At 50.2% G+C, this 23,258-nt stretch overlaps 1 protein-coding gene across 1 annotated transcript in view; it reads right to left on the bottom strand.

Moving 5' to 3' along the window:
* Positions 1–23,258, bottom strand: part of LOC308061875 (uncharacterized protein) — a 94,257-nt gene that overhangs the window by 54,887 nt on the left and 16,112 nt on the right. The window contains exon 2 of the mRNA XM_080382493.1: positions 1–23,258. This exon is cut by the window's left edge and continues 15,217 nt beyond it. The gene's annotated coding sequence lies outside the window, so the exon portion shown is untranslated.

Below are 23,258 nucleotides of genomic sequence, written 5' to 3'. Positions count from 1 at the left end.
GCAAAGCTTACCTTTAACAGAGAATTTGGACACTGTGCAGTGCTAACAGGGAGATTCCTTTTGTATACCCCCACTTTTACATGCACAGTTGTTGTTTTTCTCTTCTAATAGCTGGGCTATTACACAAAAAACCAGTATGGGAAAGATGGCGACGAGCTATCGGGTAGTTAACTAACCACTTGCTACGCTGGACAAACCACAGTCATGCAAAGCAAAATGAAGACACAGTGATATGCTTTTACTGCTGCTTAATCCTCAATAGAAGACTACTAATATTCAATTTGTGACATTATTTGCACATTGAATTAACCCAGAAACTAAAGGGCTAATGAGTTATGGAAAGCAGCACATGGCTTAATTGCAACAACAAGGGCCTGCCAGCCTCCGTTTGGTCAGGAGAGCCTGGTTAAAAATAAAACTTTGCATGCACTAATACCCACCAGATGGGCAGGGGAACAGCAAACTAAACAACGCAAACTATCTGAAAGACTGGTCTTTTAAATGCCCTAAGTTTTCCTTTTTTCACCCATGTTCCTCATGAAACACCACCACACTTATTAAGCATAGCAAAGAAAAGCCAGGATAACCACAGGAAAAAGAAAAGAAAACAATTACCTCCAGAATTATTTTCCATGAAAATATCTGTGCAATTTCCTTACAGAAAGCCAACAGGTCTTCAAGGGAGATGATGAAAACAAGCAAAGACTCTTGAAGAACTTAAAGAATGAAAAGGACAGCAGATATTTTCAGCACACGATGTCACCAGCCCTTGGCAAGAGCTGCTATTTCACTCAGTGTGCTCAGTCCCCAGCACAGCACCTATCCTGCAGCGGGACCCCAGCCTCGGTCCACTCCCATAGGAGTAAAAATTAGGACGTAAATGTCTGGTAACAAAAAAGAAACAATCATAAAACTCTCCCCCCTTCCTCCAGTCCTCTTCTCAACCAGCTCTGCAGGCAAACGTTTCTCCACTGTTTCCCATCTTTCTGGTACCCGGGAACACCTGTACTGCGGTCCCAGCTCCCAGCCAGAAACACTGAGCACCATTGTATTTCTGTCTATGCCCACACCTGGGTTTGGGCCAAATAGTCTGAAGGATGAGACTGCAATCAGTAATGAAGCTGATGGAAAATATGAGAAGGAAAAAGAGAGGACCAGCCCTTCATCTCACCACACCAGTTCCTGGTGAGGTGACTGCTGGTAGCACTGCTCCCTGCCTGCTCGGTTGTCATTTCAGAGGTTTTAAAGGTCTTCCCCAAGCTTTCTACTGGGAAGAAAAGTCAGGGAGAGCCTCATCTTCTGCATGGTCTTGTAGATCCTGCCCCTTCCTCAGATCCCTGTGTGGCAGAAGCCAAATCATTCCTGCTATGTTCATGGTGTCAGAAGCTGGCCCTTGCTAAGATCTCCAGATCTGACCCAGTCAGGAAAAAAACCCTCATGTAAAGTGGCACATCCAGCAAACCCAGCCCAGACATCTCATCTGGCCTGCCCAAGCTCTGCTAATGGTCATTCCAGGCCAGCAGCTCTTGCATTTCTTTTCCCACTGCTGCTTTCCACAGCTCCTGAAACAAAAGCAAGATGGAGCTGCCAGCAAAGAGGTTTGGAGTCCCTCAGACAGAGCCAGACGAGGGTCAGGAGCTCAGGAGTTTGCACCATTTAATAGAAAAAGTGAATAAATCTAAACAGCACTTAATTTATTGATGAAGTAAGAAAGACTGTTTAATGTGGAAAACATAAGCAAGATCAATAGCAGAGCGCGCAAATAACTAAACCTATTGACACATAAGTATTTTAAGCCTAATTGCAGGCATATGCACTTTCTAAGGGTATCTCACCTTCTAATAGCACCCTTGAGATTATGGGGTTAATTGATGCAGCTGTTTACTCCTGGCTCACGTGGTCCAGACTGGGATTCCCTGGAGGATGCTATTAAACTAAAGTGTTTAATGAAGTGCTAAAGAGTGGAGTTTCTAATATTCTTCCCTTGAATGAAATTGAATAGAAATTTGAGCAAACTTCTCCTCCCCAGGTGGAAACTGCAGCTCAGCACTGGAGTAAATTCCTCTGTGCTCCTCACAGGAAGAGCCTCACGGTGCAGGGGAGAAAGATTTGCTTGGGTTTGTTTGTTAGACTGAGGATGTAGGGATGCTCTTGGCTTTTTTACCTCCCAGATCACAGGTAGGAGAAGAGACCCACAAGCATGCTCCATTTTAGCACCACTGTTGGACAAGGAATCCCAGGAAGCCGACGCAAGTCACTCCTGTGGCTTTTCAGATTGACTGTGCGCATTCAGTATGATAACGCGCTTCTGTCTTTTGGGGTGGGCTGAAAGGAGAGTTTGAGGAAGAACAGATGTGGGGAGGGGAACAGGTAACAGCAGCAGTGGTGCCACCAGCCTGGGCATTTCAGTTTGATGGCAGTAGGGCAAACCAAGATTGCCAGAAAAGAGGCTTTTAGAACTAGTCTCCTCCCTTTATAATGTGGCCTTGGTCTGGTTTGGTACCTTTGAAAACCAAGTAAATGCCTACATATGACATGTTTCCAAGATTGACAACCCTGGCCAGGGTGCACAGCCTCCCCGTACCCATCCTACAGTGCATAACACAAAGCTCAGCTACCTTCACCTCTGTAATGGGAAGGTCTTGCATCTCCTTAACTGCCATCCACTGCCACAAGCTTCTCCAAAGTGAGGTTTGAGCAAAGCAAAGGAAGTAATGATGGAGATTGCACCTCTGGAACCCCTCATCACCACCTAGGCACTGCCTGGAAGGACCCTGGAGCCTCCTCTTCCAGAGTCCAGCCCTCCTACCTATGATCTGCCCCAGCCTCTCACTCTCAGCAAGGCTTGTAATTGCTGTCAGGAAGGTGCTGCTTTCTCCATTTGGCTACTTGAGTCTGAGAGGGCACACAGACAACGAATCTGATGGTGACAGAGATGTCCCTGGAGGTAGGGGCACAGGGCTGCCTGCCCGGGTTCAGCAAACAGGGCAGCACACTTCAAGGTTCAAGGGATCAGGTGCAATGCAAAGACACTTTAAAAATCATCCTCTTCCTCCACAACGGCCTTCGTCCTGCAACTTGAGATTTTCTTCTCCTAAAATCAATTAGTTTGAAGCCATTTTACAAAAGCCTTTCTGCAGGGTAGCTATTCCCAGTGAAAATGCTCCTTCTATTGCCTCCATCCACATGGCATCTCCCTCGACAGTTGCAGAGGGATGGTGGGAAGGGAGCATTAGGTTTGTAGCCCAGCTAATGTTACTAACTCCACTGCAAATGCTTCCAGAAACAAGCATGCTGCCTGGTGCATCCAGTACGCGGTTGGGAGTGTGCTGAGTTAACTAGATTGGTGGTTTCAATGTGTTGCCTACAGACTCCAGAGGGACCCATCGCGGGTTGTGGGAAGTAACTGAGAAAAGCTGGTTTGCTGTCAGTCAGCACAAAATTTAAGTATATGGAAGGGTCTACACACACACCGTGAAAACCTGGGGGTTCTGTGAATTCCAAAAGGCTAAAATCATGGATGAAGTGGGTTTTGAGGCTGTTCCTCTTGTTTCTGTCCCACTTGTCACAGGGAACATGCAACAGAAAAATGTTGTGTCTTCTGCAGTTGAATGGGTGTTATCTACAGGAGAAAACCATAATCAACCTCAAAACATACCTGTGTCTAGTCCCACCTCCCCTGGTGTCTGGGACCTCCTAGTTTTGGGAAGAGCTGGAGCTGGAGCAGAGGAGAGCTTCCCACTATGGCACCATACCCACACTCAGGCTCCCGGCTCTGCACCTTGCTGACTGGGTTCTTCTGGGCAAATCTTGGGGAAACAGGGAAATGAGAACAGTGAGAATCCAAAAGGCTGGAGATCTTGGCTGTGTGCTGAAGGATGTGCTTGCAGGCTCAGCACCTTGCAGAGGTGGACATTGGAGGGGCTAAAGAGAAAGGAAAGTGTCCATGTCCAGTGTTTCCCCATCTGCCCCTCAAGCGCTGCCTCGTCTTTTATTAAATACTTCTAATGCCAGAACTCCCCCAGTTCTCACCTCTTACAGAAGACCCACCTCCCTGTGCCTTTCTGGTTTTACTCTGTCTGTGATATTTCTGCCCTCTGTGTAAATCCTCCACACACACCCTGCCTTTTGTGTACCTTTAGCCAGCTGTGCTCCCCAGCCCCTTCCCTTGCACATCAGCCCTCCAAATTTGGGTCCTGGAGCCAGAAAATCAGCTCTTCTGGGTTATTTTAAGCACGTGCTGCACCCTTACCAGCCTGTGTCGTGGAGCAAGGTCAGTGCCAGCTCCTCTCCTCTCCCTGCTCTCTTGCAGCCCACCTATCTCCAACCCCTGCCAGGGGACAGTCCCCGAGCCTTGCCACCACCCAGCCCCAGGACACTCACAGCTGCACCCAGAACTGGGCTGAGGGCACCAGCCCTTGCTTGGGGGAAGGTGTTACTCGCCTCCTTGCTGCCAGCCTCGTTTTGCTGGGTCTGCTCACATTTGCCCTCGTGCAGATGATCTCCCAGCCTCCTGCAGTGTCCTAGGCTCCCAGTTCCCCTCTCACGAAGGGTGCTTTTACCTCCTTGCAGAGCCAGGGTGGCAGGTGGGCTGCGCTGGGTGCTCGGGTGCCCCACAGCCACCTCTGCTCTGGGTCTCCTGCCCACACGCAGGACCAGCAGCTCCTGGGCCAGGGCATGGTCTTGCTGTGACTTTCCACCCAAACCAGAGAGCCACGGCTGCCCCTCCAAACCTGTAAGACATCTCTCTCCTGCTAGCTACAACCACCGTGAGGGCAGGCTTAAGCTAAGCTGTTTTATTTCACAAATGCAGCCGGGCCGGCATGCAGCCAGATACTGAGGCTCTGCTGATATGTGCTAACCCATTAAATGACCGTAATTTAATTGCCTGCAATTGTCCGTCCATCCCCTGAACTCCGTGCTCGCCACAGCACGGGACACGGATGGTCTCCCACCCCTGCAGCAGAGCAGGACCCACAGCAGCAGGAGGGGCATCGCGGAGCCCCCAGCCCAATCGGTCCATCAAAGCCCCCAGCACTGGTATTACAAAATCATTTGTGGTGCGGAAAAAAATGAAAACAGCCAAAAGGCTGCAATGGAAGACCAGGGAGAGAAGAAAATTAACTAAGAAATATGCAGCCTTGATGTCTATTCGCTAAAGAATATTTATTGTCCTCTCATGTGTCTTGCTTGCTCTCCTAACAAATATAATATTTTTGAAAGAACTAGTCTCTCTTTACCACTGCTGTCTCTCTCATGCCCTTTCTCTGTCTCGCTAGCTCTGTCTCTGCCTTTCTGATACCAACTCTGACAAACCGTGCGATTCTGATGGAAAATTCATTAGTCGTCCCTTTTTTTTTTTTCCTTCCCCATTTTCCCAGTCAGCTTCGCGCCTGATCTGTCAGCCTCTTCCATCCTGATTATCTGGAGACGCCAATTTCAAAGAGACATCTTAATAGTGATGTCAACGAATTAATTAGATGTGTTAATGAGCTAAAAGCAACCCAAATTAAATTAATGCAGTAATAAGCACAGACAGCAAAATTAGCTCCAATTTCTGTAAATGATTCTGAACTGTACACAACATCTCATCCTGCTAGAACATTACCATCCCCCAAAGCTAATCAAGAACTCCAGTGCAATTAACTGCTTAATTACAAAACACACACACAGCTCATAGATCCAGCAGCAGGAGGGGTGCGCCGGGCTGCAGAGCGAGCGGGGAAATTCTCTGCAACAAACACCGTGCATCGGCCTGCAGGAGCGGCTGTGGCCCCCACCAAAAGCACCCCCCAGGCTCCTAAAACTGGGTGATCCGGAGCGAGGGCAGGACCAGGGGCAGGAGGAGGAGGATGGCGGCTGGGCATGCTCCCCGGGAGTGGCCCACGTGCCAGGTCCTGCTGTGGGACAGCCAGCGTGGCCAGGGAAGCTCGGCAGGCCATGCCTGGTGTGGTCCCACCGGCGGCAGAGATGTACCCATCACCCCGGGTTGTTTATCAGACTGAGGGCTGCATGGAAAAGCCTAATTGTCCAGCTCTGCTCACCTCCCCCGGGGATGAGCGGGAAGCCACTAATAGCTTTGCAGAGCTGCTCAGGTATCTGATTAGCTCTAATTGCAGCTGGGAAGACAGAGGGAAGGGGTGGGATAGCACTGCGGATGGAGGGAAGGGGAAGAGGATGGTGGAAACGGGGGGAAAGATAGGGCTGGGGGGACAGATGGAGATGCCTGGGATGGGTTGGGGGCACGCACAAAGAAGGAAATTGAAGAGAGAGGCCAACAGAGGAATGATGGATGCAAACAACAACAAAAAAGGGGAAAACCAGGCAAACAAAGAACTGGAGCCAGGAACAAAGAGAAGGAAGGCGAGACAAAGAGAGTTGCACGCTGCCAGGCCCCGCAGAGCAGCTGGGGCAGGAGGGCTGGTGGAGATGAGAGCGAGTCCTGGCCAGGCCCCATCCCAGCCCTGCAGAGCCGGGATGTGCTGGGGATGGTGGGAAACGCAGCCTCCTCATCATGAGATAACACCACCACTTTGGAGATTGTGGAGTCATTAGTCCACCTAGTAAACAAGGAATATTTGCAATAAAGATGAGGGCAGAGATTCGCTGTGACAAATAACATCTCTGTGTTTCTCTTTTTTTTCCACCTTTTAGTGCAATTAGTTCGGTCTGTTAATAAGCAAAGGATATTTTTAGTTAATTTCAGTTCCAGTTAATTGATTCAAAAGCGAAACCCAGCAACTGAGTTAATTGATCCATGCGTCTTATATTGTAGCGGTGAGGTACTCCCCGGGCAGCTGCCATCGCTGGGGCTAATAACAGAACGGGAAGGATGGAGAGCAGGGGGACGGCAGAGCCCCCTGCCCCTAGGATGGGGGGTGAACACCACCCCCAGCAGCTGTGCTGCTTGCCCTGTGCTGCAGAATAAGCTGCAGGGCGATGCCTTTGCACGCCTAGCATGGGAAGTGTGCCAGCCCCCGTGCAAGCCAGCATTTGCACACTGCAGCAGGCATGCTCATGCCAGAAAGCTTGGGGAATGGGATGCCCTGGCTGGTGGGATGTCCAGCCTGGCATGCTGTCTCTGATGGGCACAGTGGGAGATGGTGTTATGGAGAGCGTGCTACCTGGGCCACTTTCCATACTCCTTGTGCTTCCCAGCTCCCTGAGCTCCTTGGCAGGGATTCTGGAGGGTACATTCCTGCCCAGGGAATTTAGCTGCCACTTATAAAGCTGTTTCCATCCCCTTTTCCTCCCATGGTAACAAGTTCCCAAAGTTCACAACCTGCCATGTCCAGAAGTGCTTTCTTTTATCTATCTCAAACTTAATATCTTACTGTTTCCGAGCAAGTGCCCCTCGTTCTTTTATGACAGGATTTGGTGAACAACCACTCTGCATCCAGCTTATCCACTGCCTTCAGGATTTCCTAGCCCTCAGCCAAATCCCCCCTCAGCCTTTTCCTCCCCTGCCTGGTAGGCAGTGCCACTCTGTGTGTCTGCATCTTGTCACAAGGGACTGGCCCATCTTTTTCACTGGAAGATGGATCTCCTTACCTGCTGATTTGACACAAGGGTCTCCTGTCACTGCACTGCTGGCGCTTCCCAGCTCAGGGTACTCACAGCCCTGAGTAACCAACACTTAGCAACTTTTTGATTCATAGATTCATAGAATCATTTAGGTTAGAAAGGACCTTTAAGATCATCAAATCCAACCATTAACCCAACACTGTCAAACCCACCACTAAACCATGGCCCTAAGGGCCACACCTACGCATCTTTTAAATCTTCCAGGGACGGTGACTCCACCACCTCCCCGGGCAGCCTGTTCCAGTGCTTGACAGCTCCTTTGGGGAAGAAGTTTTTCCCAGTTTCCAACCTAAACCTCCCCTGGCGCAGCCCGAGGCCGTTTGCTCTTGCCCTGTCGCTTGTTCCCTGGGCGCAGAGACCGACCCCCCCTGCCCACAGCCCCTGTCAGGCAGCTGGAGGGAGCGATCAGGTCCCCCCCGAGCCCCCTGCTCTCCAGGCTGACCCCCCCCAGCTCCCCCAGCCGCTCCCCACAGGGCTTGTGCCCCAGCCCCTTCCCCAGCCCCTGCCCGGCTCTGGACATGCTCCAGCCCCTCCACGTCCCCCTGGCAGTGAGGGGCCACAGCTGAGCCCAGGGTTCGAGGGGCGGCCGCACCAGTGCCCAGTGCAGGGGGACGGGCACTGCCCTGGCCCTGCTGGCCACGCTGGTTCGGGTACCAGCCAGGATGCTGCTGGCCACCTTGGCCACCCGGGCACACGGCTCCTGCCCAGCGGCTGTTGGCCAGCCCCCCCAGGCCCTTTCCCTCTGGGCAGTTCCCAGCCCCCTGCCCCAATTCAGTATTACATAGCCTGTCCTGCACCTGACTGCTGCTTTTTAGGAATTTTGGTTTCATCACAGCACGTAGAGGCCGTCTCCACCTCTGATCCTACAAGCCTGCACACCCAGGACCTTGCAGTCAAGGTCAGCACAGACTGAGCAGCCCACGTGCTGCCCAGCCACACAGATGCCATGGGCACGTGTACACACTGGGATCATACTTGACTTTATAAGCTGGGTTAAATTCCAGTGGCAATCGAGTTGATAGTTCTGCAAGTTGTTTCCTCTAGCAAGGACTGAGAATAATTCCCCTAATGCTTTTCTGAAATACCTGTTGATATAGGTCTCCTGTGTTTTCTACTGACCATTAATGTTGTTCTTGCCTATTCCTCCTTATAGCTCCTCATGTCAATTCACAACCACCTAATCATTTCCAGGGAAAAAACAAAGCTCCTGGGGCAGCTAAACCAGAACTGTCAAACACTGGAAGAGCACAAACCATAAATTTGATCTCACTGTAATAGGCACAATGCAAACAGAAGAACACCCAGTCTGTGATCTACAAAACCAGGTTTGAAACAAGATGCAGATTGTGACAATGATAAATGAAGAGGTTCTTGACTGTCTTGGGGACCAAAGAGCAGGTCTTCAGGATCAGACCATAATCAGCAGGTGGTCCAGCATCTCTTGAAGTATGCGATGGCCATCCCATGTACAGGTGTTCCACAACAAATCTCCTTTAAGTAAACAAAATTTTCCTGGCAGCTCCATGGCTATTGAAAGGGATCAAAATTCCAAGCAGTCCATCTTGAAGGCTACAATGGAGGTTTTCTAAACATGAATTGCTTAAGGCAGAGAGAAACATAGTCAGTAAGGTACAAGCAGATAGTAGCGAGAGCGTGTTCATGAAGCAGCCCTGCTCCTGAGCTGTGCACTATCCCCCTCCAGCTTGCACCACTCCTGCTCAGTGGCCCAAAGTGACGATGAACTGAGTGACTCCATGCAACAGGGACACTGCTCTGCTCTTCTCATGGCTCTGCCTCCGCACCCTTCCCCAATTACTCCTCCAAAGTGATGGTGGGACATGTCATCCACACCATGCTTTGGCACAACCGTATGTTCAGCTCTCTGAGAAGAAACTAAGATGTTGTTTTTGCTGTTGAGGAGAGCTAAAGTTGGGATACTCTGACAGTTTTGTACCTTGGCACCTCTTTATTGCTCTCACTTTAATTTTAATAATAGGAGTTTCATTTTAAGACAAATAATGCATTTTCACAGGGATGCTAAGGATGTTATTTCAGTCTCTGAAGACTACACACCACAGCAATAAGAACTAGTGACAGACAGATGAATTGCTTGGCCTCTGCACCTGCAGTATAACTAAGGACCTACCTAATGAAAGAGCTTAATAAAAATCAGCTTTTTCAGAAAGTGCATGCTTAAATGATCTTCTGGAATAGAGCCTAATAGCGAGCCCTCTGTGCCAGGAATATGTAGTTCATTGTGATGCAGTTTCCTCTCTTCCCAGTTCTTTAAATGGGATATTACAATGCACTATCCACATAGAAAAATCAATAGATGAAAAGTTGGGCAAGGAGCTGAGCTTCTTCGATGTGGTGGCTCTGACAGCACTCAGCATCACTCATGACCAAGGTGCAGGTCCCAGCAGCTTGGCCAGCATTTGGATGAGGGTAATCCTTCCTTTGTCAGAAGCAACAGGGACTGTTTGCTTTTAGTGCTTGTTGGGAAAAGTTGAAGGGAGAGGATGCTTTTCAATAACGCTGCAAATTACCCACACTTTAAAATGCTAGTCCTTGATTTGTCAGCCTATTTTTTAATAATTTACCGTGGATCTGGCAGGTTGCTGTGATTTATAGCATAATATGCAGGTGCAACACTTTTGAAATAGAAGTTAGTACTTTCCAGGAGAAAAAAGAAATAATAGTGTCAAAACAAGCCTTAACCACTGAGGTTTTACCTGTTTCTCAATAGGAGTTTGCAAACATGACTCCCGTTAAAGCAAACGAGAAACACACATATGAGTCTGTGTGCCTTGAGAAGAAAATATTCTTCACAAGTGCCTTTCTTGGTGTTGTATGATCAATCCACCATCTGCTTTTATTTATTCATGATTTCTCAGACTACTACAACAATATTGACATTAAATACAGCTTTAGCTTATTAATTTTTTTTTTCATTCATATGTATTTTAAGTCAATTTTATTGACTTCCCCTTGGCTTGCTCTTTTAGCTGTTTGCTTGTTTTCCTGGCCTGCTACTTTGTGCCTACCCTTACATCCATTTCCCATGTTTTCTTTCCAGCTCCTTGCTTCTGTTCCAGGCAGCCACTGGAGAGCAATTTTCTGTTCCAGGTGCTGTGGATAAGCTGAATTAAGATCCTGTTGACCACACTTAAAAATTTCTGCTCAGGCTGCAGGTTTGGGACAGTCCTGCTTGTCCCAGGGTCACTGAGGCTCTGTGAAGCTGCTCCCAGACCCAGTAGCTATGTCAAGGTGATGGGGACAGGACATCCACATCCCAAGGAGACCATCAATCTCCTCCACACCAGGCATATGGGGATATTTCACTTGTTCTCAGTAGCATTGGAGAAACTCTGGACAGACAATTGTTAACTGTATTTGTCCCCTTTCCTATCTTATTGCCCCCCAAGATCCCATGTCCAGCTAGAACTGCATATATTCTGACAACCCACCTCTGACTTCGACCTGTTACTTCATGTCTCTTCCAGCTCATCTCCACAACGCTTCACCTTTTCACTGCCTCACCCCAGTTTCAAGCAGCACAGACCACAGTGAATGGCCAAGCAACAAAGGGCTCCCAGCTAGGGACCAAGTCTCCATTCAGACCTTAGCCATTAACTTTGAGGAAAATTTTTGCCTACAAACACATTTTCAAGTTTTGGATCTTGCTCTTAATATGCCATCCCTGTGAAAGAGGACACGTCTCATCCTACCACACAGCAGCAAATCACAACCTTATACCCCCAAAAAACTCCGTGTCCTTTTTAGGGGCATTGCCACAGAATCTGTCACTGTTTTCTGGAAGGTGTTTTCTCTGCCTCTCCAGTAATTTTCTTTTTTCTCTGTTTCTGCAGCTTTATCTTCCCCGTGTCCCTCACAAGTTCATACTCGTTCCTCTTTGTGCTCCGCTCTCTGATCACTGCTTCCCCCTCTTGTCATATTCTTCACTTGTGGAGTAACAACCTGTCACATTCATAACCTCTTTGCACCAAAAATGTTCTTTGATCTGCGTAAACTACATTTGATGCTGAAATCCTTGATATTAATATCTTTTGTTTGTGTGTCAATGTTCTCTAGAATCTAATTAAGCAATGTTTTGAGAGCATTATATATGTTTGAACAATTTGGCAGAGCAGACAATATGAGCTATTGACCTGCAAGGATAAATTGTGCTTGCAGATTCTAGGAATTCACACGTGCCTGCTTCTTTATGCTATTTCTTCTGAAATATGTGCATTCGGAAAGAGGCCTTGCTTTGTAATAATCTCTGCAAGACTTAATCAAGTATCTGTTCGTACTCGTTACTGTAATTGCAGTGGCAGTTACAGCAGGGCAAAACAGAAGCAGGTTTAAGCTAACCAACAAAAACAATAATAAAATAAGACAAAGAGCAAGTTCTACCCAAATGCTAATAACAGAGATTATTCAATCAATAACCTCTTGTTATGAATGAATAGGCTAAATTGCCTTGGAATGATGTTAAGATTGACAAGGCATAGGTCAGCCTAATATAGCTACTTACCCTAATTTGACTTCAGCAATTTGAAAGGCGGCATCGGATGGCAGCGGGGTCAAGCCCGCCGCGTGCCGGGGACGGCTGGGCTCAGCGGCGATGCCGAGCGTGTCCTTAGAGGGTGCGCAGGGGCTCCACGGGAGACAGGGATGCTCAGGACCTGACAGCAAACGCCGCATACTTCTGCTGGATTGGACCTTGAGAGGGTTTTTAGAAGAGGGAGGGAGAAAAAAAGAGAATGGCAAATTGTAGGAAGGAGAGGCGGAGAGACGGCACGGCAGGGTGCGGAGCTGTGGTGCGCAATCCCGGCTGGCCCTGAGCACTAGAAAAGGTCTTGCAGCTTAAGGCAAGAAAATTGGCCCATGTTTCTGAGTTTCCCCCCACCTTGACAGCTACGTCTGTTCAGATGTAGCCACCAGGTAAAAGCAGCTCCTGACACTGGGTTTGGAGTCCAGCTTTCTCCATTCCCATCACAGGGCTACCCTGTGGGATAACCCCATTCCTAGCACAGGTTCAGTGGGGGAGGTGATATCAATACAGAAGGGAGATCTCGGGGCACAGAAGCTTGTTAAGGAGCTGGAAACAAGGGAGCCCAGCACATCAGTGATGATGGTGGTATCCACCAGGTAGGACTGGGAACACTGGGGAATGGCTCCACAGGACTTTGCAATACTGGCCTGGAAACAAGTTGCAGATTCAGCTTGGAAAACAGGCACATTTTCACTGGTGTGGATAACTCACGCCAAACCACCCATGCAACACTGCTATGAGGCACAAACCCATGGCTGGAGCCGTGAACATCTCCCTGCTCCTACAGCAGCAAGTGCAAACCTGTGAGACATGTAAATAAAGGCCACTCTTACACAGGGGAGGCTTGATGAAAAGAACAGGCAGGGGTTTACTGCCAGGAACGAGCCTCAGCATCACTCCAGCCCTCACCTCTGCTCTGCCGGTCCTGAACGGCAGGAACCCCCCGGGGCTAAAGTTAAACTCCAGATGAGGGCCACCGGCTGACCCAGCCACCCTCCCGGGGAGCCCTGCACCTCCTGCCAAAATAATCAGCTCCCCACAATCAATTTCCTCAGCCGGGTACCAGCACAGTGCCAAGGGGGTCCGATCTGTCTGTACCCACCATGGAGGATGCAGGGAGGAAAACGCTATCGATGGGAATTTGAGCTTTTCTAACACTGACCTGGTTTGCAGAATAGTTTTGCATCCTGTTTTCTGGATAACAGATACCGTCCTGAAGTCGTGTACAAGCATATCTGCTTTGCGTCGTGCTTTGGGCCAAAGCAGCAGCTCAGGGTGGACCAAGGGCCACGGGGAGCTTTGCCTGTGCCTTTGTACGGGGAGAAACTTCCCTGAAGTGCAATGCTTCTCCAGCCTTCGGGCATCCCGTGCCTGGCCTCCAGCAAGGCTGGGCTTCTCCAGAAACAGCACAGTGCCATCTGTTGGCTTCCTCACCCTGCAATGGAGCAAAACCCTCGAAAGTCCTGGGAAACGGAAGAAAACTGGGCGGGGGGGGGGGGGGGGGAATGTTACGTGCACCCTGGGTTTCTGCAAGCTGCTGCCTGCCCTCCTCTCTAACTTCTGCAGGCAGAGATGATGGGTCTGGCAGCCGAAACACTTTGCTTTTCCATCTGATGCCTGGCGTTGCGTGCGAGCGGGGCCGTGGCACTGCCCGCCCCATGGCTCTGCTTCTCCAGCATTGACGGTGACAGCTCAGTCCCACTGGGATACTGGATAATTAACTACAACCACCACCACCGTGCGCCATGTCGCTTACAACACACCTTCCTGGATTTTTTTTCCGGGTGGACAAGGGGAATTTTTCAGGAATACGCAGATGCTGCCTGAGCCTGCTGGAACTGCCAATGTCCAGAACCCCCAGACAGACGGACAGCACAGGCAAGATGTGTCCAGGGCTCACATACCTGCACAGTAAATCCTAGACATCCCGCTTTGGCACAGCAAACGGAGCAGAAATGGGCATCTTCCGAAAAGGCTTTAGTTTGATGTGCTCCTGGGTAAAGGAGTGAGTGTCCTTGCCCTTCCCCACCTGCGCCTGGGCTGTCTCGCTGTGTTTTAACTGGAAGCACCTACATCGAGGTGGTGGGTGGATTTATCGCCTTGCATTGCTCGTACGTCAGCTTCAGTGCTCAGGGATGATTCAGGTTGAATGACTCTGAACAAATGCAGATTATATTACTGCTGTACAGGATTAAGGAACATGGCTCTGCTCCGAACATTTCTGATTGCATTAAAGACATAAAGAAAAAATGCCAAAAGAAAGCTCAAATTCCTAATTGGAAAAAAATAAGAAAGATTTTTTTGTTGGTTTTTTTTATCCGTTATTCTTACTGGAGGTGAACAATTTGCAAGCGAACCCAGAGATGGTGGGCCACAGCAAGGCACTGAAGGATGTTGGACCTGCCCTACCTCCTCTCCTGCCTTGAATTTTCTACCTGCAAATGCAGGTTACACCGCCATGCCCCTCCACCTCATGGGAACAACCCAAGGCTTCATTAGTTAATACCTGCAAATGGACTTTGAAGATGTAAAGTGCTCCATAAATGTTAAATATTATTATTCTTGCTACCAAGCAAGAAGTGAATAGAGACAGGGATAAAGTTCAGCTGAAGAGCTTCCTCATTACAGATAAAATACTGTCTTGAACGATGTATGGATAGAAAGTTTGCCCCACTTCCACAAAAGAATGCAATTATCACCTGGAGTAGTTTCACTCTCTAAATTACAATAAGTTCACATATGTCCAGAACAACCACATTTAGTTTGCATGAGGATGAGAGAGGGTGCTGTTGAGGTGTCCCCATCCACATCTGTCTGCGCCAGGAGCCAGGCTGGGGGCTTTCCCCCCATCCCCAGTGCTCGGGGTGTTCTCAGCAGCAGGTCTTTGCTGCTTTCTACCCAGAAACTGCATTTTTGCATTCTGGAAAGTGAGACTGGGGAGATCCCTGTGAAATGGCACCTCGTTGTTTAATAAGCCAAGCTGGTGAGCTTGGCAGCACGGAGTTACGGACGGGTGTTCCGCGGATCTCAGCCCTGGCACCGCTGCTGCTGGGGATGGATCCTGCTTCTCACATCCAGGCAGCTGTCCTTGGGCTTGAGACGATGGTGTTGGGGCCTCAGTGGCCACAGGCCAGACACTGGCGAGCCAGGCTGGGGGAAATCAAAGGCTTCTAAAATCTTCTGCTTCCCTTACATGACAACTAAGTGGAAGAAATGTTTGAGTCACTATTTCTGAGCTAAGATGTGCTTGTTTCCGTGCTCTCCCAGGGGATGAGCTGGAGCAAGTGGGAGACATCAGCTCTAGCTACCATGGCATGGCAAGGGCTATTTCTGGATTTTTCTTAATGATTTTGTGAACTCAAATAGACCCAAATTTTAAAGAAAGTATTGACTGATCTTCTCCTTCGTCACTATTAACCCCTCAAATATTTTAGAAATACACAAAGGGCAGCAGCATCCAGTGGTCCAAGCTGTATTTTAGGAGTGAGGATGCTGCACACACCAGGGTGAACCTAAATAAGGCATCGGCCAAATCTGTGCCTTGGTTTCCCTTCCCGTGAGATGCAGCTAACACCTATTGACCCATGTGCAAAATGCTTTCTAAACCACGCATGGAAGGCCTTACACAAGTAGTTATTAATATTAATAATAATAATTGTTGTTGTTACTAAGCCAACTATAAAAATAATTTTTCAGAGAAACAAAGTGCCCTGTCTCCCGGTGATAGATTACAGTGATGCTAGAAATTACTCACAGTATGAAGCTGGCTTCCAGTCTGGTTCCTTTCAATAAATTACAGACCTGAGCCCCGAGTGCGTACAGTTTTCCAAAGTAAATTCAAAATAGACAGAAAGTGTATCCTCCCATCAATTTTTCTCATGATCATTTGGGGTTTGCTCCTGAGAAGGAGAAGTCCCCCAACAGTTTCCCAGCACCTTTTGCTGGGGCTGGTGGGGACAGGGACAGGCAGCTGGCCCTGGGCCGTGCACAGGGAAAGGGGGATTCTGCTGCGAATGGGGGTCCCCATGCAAAGGGAACATGGCCCAGCCACCTTGTGCCCATGCACCACCACCCCTGGGTACCGCTCAGCCCTCGCCTGCTGCACCCCACGACCTTACCAGGATGGCTGCGTCTCCCTTTGCGCCATCTTCTTTTTTTATTATTATTTATTTTTTCATTTTGGGGTTTCACTGCCCTCGTTTATCCACTAAATTCCTTCCAGATGGGGCTGCCGCTTCTCCTCCTTCCTTCACGCCGGCGCCACGCGAGCAGCGCGCGGAGGCTGCCCATCGGCAGGTGTAGGGCAGAGCGCAGCATATGCCGCGGGTTTGGCAGCGCCGGCTGCGGCGGCAGCTTCTGCGAGCGTCTCGCCGGGCAGCGCTCAGCTGGGACCTGGCACCACTCACAAACACCATCTGGCCTTGGCAGGCCTGCCACCCGAGGAGCCATTCCCTGCGCCGGCAGCCTGGATGGACGGATGGTGCCAGCCACGCTCGGCATGGCTGAGGTGCCGCAACGCCGCTGGGGACAGGCTCAGAGAAGGGACCTGGGGGCTAAGGGGGGTTTCTTGCTGGGAGCCTGACCCCATGCAAAGGGGAGCCTTTGGCAACCCTCAGCTGCATTAAAACAGCTCAGGCACCACTTCCCATCCCCCCCAGGAGCCCCTGGCCCCTCCAGCATCAGTGGGGAGCTGGCATCGGGAGGCTCCTCGGCACCGAGGGAAGCCCTCCCCAGTGCAGTGCGTGGGGCACCAACACATCGCGGCGAGGCAGCAGCCTCTGCTTCCAGCACCCGAACCAGCCCAGTGCAGGCAGCAGAAAAGCCACAAACGGGATTTATAGATGGCAGAATGAATCTCTCCGCTCGGAGGGGGCTGCCCTGGAAAGCTGCCCTGTGCCTCTGACTGGCACCGTGCACCTGGGAGAGGAAGGTGTGCGCACAGCACCCCATCTTCTCCCACAGTAAGTACCAGCACTAAAACCCTTTCTAGATGTCTGGAGTAATGTCAAAGTGAATTAAAAAAAAGAAAAAGGGACATCTGAAGCTTGCGTGCCAGTCTAACAAACTCCATCGTGCAGAGTCTATGGCTACTACAAACACGTGAGTCCATTTGGTTTGCTCTTCCTGATGCTCACACATTTTACCTGTACCATGATTGCAGCCCCCTGTCTCCCCCCCTCCGGGAAAGCCCAGGTTCTGCCACTGCTCACAACCCCCTTCTCTCTGAAGACTGCCAGGAAAATGCTTGCGTGACCCAGCACGTGCAATGCCGAACACTGTGACCAGCTCCGGCTTGGAAACACTCGAGCTGCAGCAAGAAGCACTTCTGCACTCCCTGGGAAGCCCAGCACTCCCAGCTCCCTGCCACAATGCAGCTTTATCTTGTGAGCACATTTGCAAAGGAGCACGGGGAGCCTGTGGGGGAGAAGTGCTTCGCTCCCCTCTGCATGCAGCGAGGGACCATTTCCACCTGCTGGGACAGCCTCTGCAAAGCCTGGCCACCACGCAAGGGGGTATGCAGTGGGCAAAACTTTCTAGTATGAGCTGGGCTTGCAACCACCCTGTCTTCCCATGGAAAAAAAGGGGATTTCTCCCCTCACCTCAGCTATAACATCATCAGGAGCAGCAGCTGTTGTGAGTCAGCAGGGCGATGCATATTTTGGCTCCTGGTGGGACTCTTTCCAGCTTGCTTACCCATGTGAAGCCCACGTGAAGCCCATGTGAATGGCCTCACTTCAGCAGGACATCTCTTGCTGAGCAGTTGTTAGCCTGCTTGCCAGGGGTAGGCATGGTGCACTGCAAGGGTTTATCCCACGTGCCCTGCATTATGTCTTGCTGGAGTATACGGTCATCATGCTCCTTTCCATCTTCAGTGAGTGGTGACTGCCAGGAGCTCAAAGGAAGGCTTGGATGCAAATCTGGAATACTAGGAAATGATCCACCAGGGCTGCCACAGCCTTCCTGTGCTGCAGGTCTGTGTCAGCCAGACCAGGCGCTGCCTGCTCTGCCAGGAGGGTGTCCGAACCCCTCTGCCATCCCTGCTAGTGGCAAAAGAGCTACATCACCTCTTGTAACAGCCCTGACACCTTTCAGAAGGTAACAAACATCCCCAGGAGCTGCACCCAGCCAACAGCACAAGCATGGACAGTGTTGGCTTGTGAGCTCTCATATGGGGAACCAGCTCCTTACAGCCCCCTGTTTTGCCACCATTTTTGCACATATTGATGATCTGATCATCCAGCAGATGAACACCAAGTGCTTCAGATGGGACCCAGTAGGCCCATACCCTTCTCCATTTAGTTTCATGCCCAGTCACCCTGGCAATGAGCTCTCCTGCCCATCTAAGCCCTGTAGGAGCTGTGTTGGTCTTTCCTCATGAAGCTTTCCATGGCCATAGACCAAATTGCAACTAATATTCCCGAGGCTTTCACTGGACATCATCTGAGCTACATGCCTCCAGGCAGCAGCCACCCAGAGATTAACAAAATATCTGGTTTTACTCCATTTCTGCAGGCAAAGAGATGTTCTGGGTCTAGAGCTGAGCAGACAGGGGCTCTGTTCCCCTCTGTTATCTCCCCTGTTCTGCTTGCTGTTGGATGCTCCTGGTCCATGTGCCAACCTTCTTCCCCCATGGCATCTCCCCAGAATTACCCATCCAAACCTGGGCTCACCTATGGCTTACCCAGTAAGGGAGACCTTTACAGGACTGCTGTCATGAAATACAGCTTTGACATGGCAAAGCAGCTCAAGAAGGATCAAGGGAAGGTGGGAAGAGGCAGGAGAGAGAAGACTAGATGAGGAGATGAAAAAAAATAGCTACAATTCAATAAAGACTTGGTCTGAGAATTAATGAAGGCAAAGTCAACACAGTCTGCCACTGCTGACACCCCAGGAGGTGAAGCCACTGAAGCTGCCGGGGCCCAGCTTCAAGGTGAAGCTCTGAAGCTCAATCTGTCTGTCTGTGTGGAGATGAGATGGCTGCAGTGCCCACCGTAGAGGTCTGAAGCTCAATTCAACTGCAGCAAAGCAGCCGCTGATCTCCGGTGCTCTGGAGAGCAGGCAATGGGTGCTGGCCATGAGGGCTGTCACCTGTCTCTGCCCCGGCACTTCTGCTGTCTCCCGGGAAAACTCCCATTTCTTCCTAGCCAGATTCACCAGAAACCAACTCACCCATAAAAGCAACCTGCACCCTCACACAGAAATGGTATGACATCAGCTTCTGCGAGTGACTTTTTTCTGTGTGTTCAAAGCCAAGGAACACAACTAAACTGCTTGGACCTCAGGACACTGCAGCCCTAGACAAAGCAGTGCATCATCTGTGCAACTGCACAAGAAATAAGCATGCAAAGTCCTGGCTGCAGTGGAGCAGAGCATTTCACAGGGTCCATTTGCTGTTACTTGCCAGCACATTCTGGTCGCAGTTATACTGACACAAACCCACTGCAAGACAAATGTCAGCGACACTACACCAAACCTCACTGGTGCATCCACCGGGATCCATCAGGGTAACAAATCTGATGCTGGTTTCTCTTTTCCTTGCTCTTGAAGAGGAAGTTGTCTGATTTCTTCCTTGCCAGATCCTGTTGTCCAAACTCAAGCAAAACAAAACAGGTTTTGCGAGATCCTTGTGCACCAGAGGCTGTGAACCCACGACAGCGAGGCAGTGCCTGCCCTGCAGATTGCTCTGTGCAGCACAGATAGACAGATACACAAACACGCACAGATTCTGCACTACATAACTGATCATTTTGCATGTAGAGCAGCTTCAAGACAGGCTGACCTCAAACCTAACTTGAAGCTCTTTAGCTCACAGGCCTTTATAACAGTGTGGCTGCCCCCCTGGGGTCCGTCTAGCCTGGGAGGACACTGACAAAGGAGCAAGAAGAATGACAGATGCTCCCCATGCACGGAGGCAAATAGAGATGGGACGAGGGGAGAATGGGAGCCTAAAGGGAAAGAAAATGAGCGTGCATACACTCACACACGTGCACACAAAGACAGGCAAGACAAAGGAAAGGGGGACAAGCAAAAGGAGTGGAGCTGGAGAAAACCACTCTACGTGCTTGGCGAGGGCTGTTTGCAGCAGCATCTCATGCTGCTTCGTGAGATCCATCCGGGACATATCTGTGTCGGTGAACCGGAATCCTGACACCAGTCCCTTTGATAAATATTTATCGCGCCTGGCGCTCTATCACTTCAGTTTCCACCAGATTAACCTCGATTCTTCCAACAAAAAATGCCCTGATGTTCTGCCTGATACACACATGCCACGCTGACCTTCCTTCTCCGGATTCCCCATGGCCCTCGCTCCCGTTCAGCTAAGGGGGGAATTTGCTCTCATCAATCAGGACCGGATTTCTCCCATGCCATGTAAATAATTTAGAGGCACAAGCATCCATGGCACTGCTTATGTGCAGCCCAAACCCAGTGCCAGGAATCTTGGGAAAAGGGCCCAATAATATTGTACCAGTCCAAAGTAATTAAAGTGCATCATTACATATAAATTTGTAATTAAACACTTTAACGTAATCATCCCGCACAGCACGATTCCTGATGAATTAATTAAAAGAACTCCAGAAATTAATGTTTTACTTGTCACCATTGTTGTGCTAGCTGTAGCCGTCTCCTCGACTATTCCTGCAGCATGTTGTGAAGTAATTATGTAATTACTGGGGAACAGGAAGGCCCAAAGTCCCAACAGAGGAGAAACCTGAAACAAAGTGGAAATAGCAAGCACAAAAGGCAGAAGCAGAGCTGGTGTTCCCACCTTTAGCCCCAGCAGAGGGGAGGCTGCGAGGGGAGGGTAAGGGTGAGGTTTCCACCAGCTTTCCAGGTTTCCAGCACATCATGGATGTGCTCTCCCAGGTGGGAACATTTCGCTCGCATCCATGTATGTGCAGGTGTAGAGGCAGCTCCTGCGCTCTCCTGCTGTCCCAGCCTGGCTTCCTCCCTCCATACAGATGCCCTTCACCCCCACACTCTGTCCCTGCTCTGCAGAAGCAGGGCTCATCAACTGTCCCCTCTGTGTGTATCCACCTATTCCCTGCCTCAGTTTCCCCCCCTTCTGCACCCCCTCCTACAGGGTTTGCTGCCTGAAGCGAGGGGACTGGCCAGCCCCACTCTCCATCCAACCTTCCTTCCACCCAGACCTCCCAAAATCCCTCCTTTGTGCCCTACATTACACTGGGCTTCAGTTTTCTTTCTCCACCCCCTACCTCAGACACAACTGACCAATTTGGTCCCCTTGGGGCCAGCTACATCCCTCCCATCTCGACAGCTCCATCAAAGCACCACTGGCAGCGTGTCCTCCCTCCTCCTGATGGGACCGAGCCCCAGGATACACCTTCTGCAGCAGTGAAGGGGTTAAGGCTGGACTCAAATTGAATTGTTGGATGCAGCGGGTGTTGGTGCCCCTCCATCCACCTGTGCATGTGTGCATGCATATATCTAAGCACAGCGTGAGGCTTGCTGGCCAAAAAACGCTGCTGGGGCTGCGTGGCATGGTGCAGACGGGGTATTCCTGCAACACCAGAGCCCAGGCTCTAACTTGCTGTTGCAGGGAAAATAGCTGGATGTGTGTAGATACAAGCCCCAAGGTGCAGCTGCCCTGCCGCGGGAGCTGGGCACCCATCAGTATGTGTGCGAGGACGGGATGCTCAGCCAGCTGCGGTGGGTGCTGGGTGGCCATTGAACCTGGACAAGGGTCGGCAGGACCCAGCCGAGGTGGCGGGTGGCACGGAGCCACATTCAGTGCCCCTCAGCGGGGTGCCCTTGTTTGAACAGGATTTCCAGCACCGTCCAGACACATGGCTTCACATCCCTCTTGGCTGCTGGGGCTGCCGACAGCTCCAGCTGCAGGGACGGTCAGTCGGATGGGGTCCATGCAAGAAGGAACCCCCAGGTAAACCTCTCTTCTTCTGCCACCCTGCGAGCTGGGTGGGGAGCAGAAGGGGTGTCAGGGTGGCCGTGGTGCTGGCCTGCATGCTTCATAACAGCACTGGCTGTCCTCAAAACCACATAACCTGTGGCTGCAGCACTTGGTCGCATGGAAAAGCTCCCAGTAAGGCAAAGGCTCTCCTGTCGTGTATTTCCCATGAATGATACTGATGATACTGGTTCCTACTGCTCCTTGTATGACCCAGGAGTATCCCTTATTATCCTGGGCACCATCTCCTATCATACCAGGATGCACCAATGCTGCCACATCATGACAAGTCTCTGCTTCCGGCCTGTGCCTTGGCATCACGTCAGTCAGTGGCTTTGGGATTTTATTCTCTTTATTTTCTGCCCAGCAAAAACCCATGAAACACAGGTTGGTTTTACAGTAGCAAGGCTGGGGGATCAGGTGGAGCAGGGAAGTCTTGGAAGAGATGACAGCACTTTCTGGATGAAACAAGCACAGGATGGGGACTCAGCAACACCCCTGTCCAGGCTAAGGGACTTGTGCAGCATGTGACTCTGTTTCCCCATCTGCAGATTATGCTTAACTGGGGCTGTATTAGTTAACATTTGTACAGCTCTTTGAAAAAGGAAAGTGTTTGAGACTTTAAATCCTGCCAGTGGGAACAGATCAACAAGATTTCTAACCCTTCTGAAAAATTAAAGCTTTTGCCAATTAAGCTGGCAAACGCATGGTTGTGAATCTAAAAAGCTCTCAAGCTCGAGACCAAGGCTGAAGCCTCCTGAGAACAGCCTCTCCTGGCTGCTCTTCACACTCCTCCCGCTCACCCATGTCAGAAATACATCAAGTAACCGAGCTATATGCTTTTTGGCAGACACATACTTGAAACATAACCAGGCTACTGACATAACTGCAGTGGAGCTACCACTCCGGACGTTCAAATGGACACCATTACTGCGCAGATAACGTCTTCTCCTAGATTGCTTGAACTGGTACTGCAAATATGTCATAGTAAAGCATAGTTTCTTTTAATTTTACAATTAGCCCTTTAATTTGAGTTGCAGTTTTGATGCCATAAGCTGTCAATATCTCCATACACATATCCTTACCAGCATATGCATTGCCTTTGCCTGGGGTTGTCCACTGCTTCTGAGTCTGCTCTGCACCATGCTGCACCTCTGCTGAGGATGTAAGGTTATGCTTTCCTGGCTGACT

The sequence above is a fragment of the Falco punctatus genome (assembly GCF_963210335.1).
Source record: "Falco punctatus genome assembly, chromosome: 4".
Taxonomy (NCBI): Eukaryota; Metazoa; Chordata; class Aves; order Falconiformes; family Falconidae; genus Falco; species Falco punctatus.
The sequence above is the reverse complement of the archived record's forward strand: the minus strand, read 5'-3'. Positions and strand labels throughout refer to the sequence as shown.